The sequence below is a fragment of the Chlorocebus sabaeus genome, chromosome 17 (assembly GCF_047675955.1).
Source record: "Chlorocebus sabaeus isolate Y175 chromosome 17, mChlSab1.0.hap1, whole genome shotgun sequence".
NCBI lineage: Eukaryota > Metazoa > Chordata > Mammalia > Primates > Cercopithecidae > Chlorocebus > Chlorocebus sabaeus.
The window spans coordinates 15,883,161-15,885,544 of NC_132920.1; positions in this window are offsets into that span (position 1 = coordinate 15,883,161).

Sequence of the window (2,384 nt, forward strand, 5' to 3'; positions counted from 1 at the left end):
CCATGGAGCATCTTTCTTTAGGTTCTTAAGTCAGGGCCATAGGAGGGTGGTTTTTCCCGATACAAGCAAATACAGTGTCAAAGCATGAAATTCCAACACAATGAGCTTTAAAGATCTGAGTGGCTATTATAAGCAATTCATAATTTAGGCAGTGTCCAGTCTCTGAAATAGACAGTCAGGAATGGCAGAACAGTGGATTTTTGTAAAGCACCTGAGCAGGAACGAGGAAAACAGCAAAAAGCAGATTGGTCAACATCAGGTGACTTTGGGTTATTTTCCTTGTATTGCAGCAGGACTAGCTGCAGACAAAACTCCTCAGACACCGAGTTAAGGAAGGAAGGGGTTTATTCAGCCGGTGGCATCGGCAAGACTCCTGCCTCAAGAGCCGAGACCCCCGAGTGAGCAATTCCTGTCCCTTTTAAGGGCTCACAACTCTAAGGGGGTCTGTGTGAGTGGGTCGTGATCAATTGAGCAAGCAAGGGGTACATGACTGGGGGCTGCATGCACCGGTAATTAGATCGGAACAAAACAGGACAGGGATTTTCACGGTGCTTTTCTATATAATGTCTGTAATCTATAGATAACATAACTGATTAGGTCAGGGGTTGATCTTTAACTACCAGGCCCAGGGTATGGTGCCAGGCTGTCTGCCTGTGGATTTCATTTCTGTCTTTTAGTTTTTACTTTTTCTTTCCTTGGAGGCAGAAATTGGGCTTAAGACAATATGAGGGGTGGTCTCCTCCCTTAGTATCGGTGAAAGCAGATGGGACTTCCTTAGGTTGACTGGGCTTCTTTGGATTAGTTGCTGTGAATCTCCTGAGTTTTTTTGTTTGTTTGTTTTTGTTTTTGTTTTGTTTTGTTTTGAAAAGTGACGTGTTTGGGGATTTTCCTGTTTTTTAAAATTTCTGTTTGATTATGTGGCACTTATCATGAGTGACTGCATTTTGCATTTGGGTTTGGTGTGTTGGGGCTTAGTGCAGGGCGCTCAGTCCAAAACAATGGCCGCATTTTGCATTTGGGTTTGGTGTGCTGGGGCTTAGTGCAGGGCGCTCAGTCCAAAACAATGGCCTCTCATAGATTTTATTTAAGGATAGAATAATATAGAAGAAATCTGCCCCCAGGCAAATGGAGACAGTATATGAATTGTTATTTAAAGGAGCACCTAAATATCTTGGTTTGAGTGCTTTCTGTTTGTGGTTAGAATGCAATTTCAGAGAGAACTAAATCACAGCACTAGAAGCACCATAGGTGGTCTCCAGTGATCTCTATAGGTGTTAAGACATTCTCAAAACAAATAAATTTTAATTAACTTTAACTTAAATATATCTAGAAATTTCTTTTTTCTTTTTTTTCAGACCCCAGACTGGAGTACAGTGACGTGATCTCAGCGTACTGCAAGCTCCGCCTCCCGGGTTCACTCCATTCTCCTGCTTCAGCCTCCTGAGTAGCTGGGGCTACAGGTGCCCGCCACCAAGCCCGACTAATTTTGTTTTTGTATTTTTAGTAGAGACGAGGTTTCACCGTGTTAGCCAGGATGGTCTCCATCTCCTGACCTCGTGATCCACCCGCCTCCGCCTCCCAAAGTGCTGAGATTACAGGCATGAGCCACGGTGCCTGGCCACATCTAGAAATTTCAAAGGACAGTAGGAGTCCAGAGGCACATTGCAAATTTTAATTTTTTAATTTTATTTTATTTTTGAGATGGAGTCTCACTCTGTATACTAGGCTGGAGTGCAATGGCGTGATCTAGGCTAACTGCAACCTCCACCTCCCAAGTTCAAGTGGTTCTCCCCTCTCAGCCTCCTGAGTAGCTGGGATTATAGGCACCCACCATCGCGCCCGGCTAATGTTTGTATTTTTGTAGAGACGGGGTTTCACCATGTTGGTCAGGCTGGCCCTGAACTCATGACCTCAGGTGATCCTCCCCTCCTTAGCCTCCCAAAGTGCTGGGATCACAGGGGTGAGACACTGAGGCCAGACTAAATTTTAGTTCATTTTAAAATAAAGATCACACACTTGGATATAGAGTATGGAATGATAGACATTGTAAATTTGGAAGGGAGGGAGGGTTGGAGCTCAGTGAGAGATGAGAAATTACTTAGTGTACATTATTCAGGTGATGGCTACACTAAAAGCCCAGACTTCACCGTGAGGTAATATATCCAAGTAACGAAAAAAATAGAATAAAATAAAAAGTAAAGATCCACTGTGTCCCCCTCCTCTAAGTCTAAAAAGTGTTCAATAGTTTAGGAATCATTATTCTTTGGTTTTAGGTAATGCAATTTGAGATGTTTTATGGACAACATGAATGAGACTACCCCTTATTCACCTAAGATATATTAATACAGATTTCTTAAGAACAGCATTTCTTCTAACCATTTATT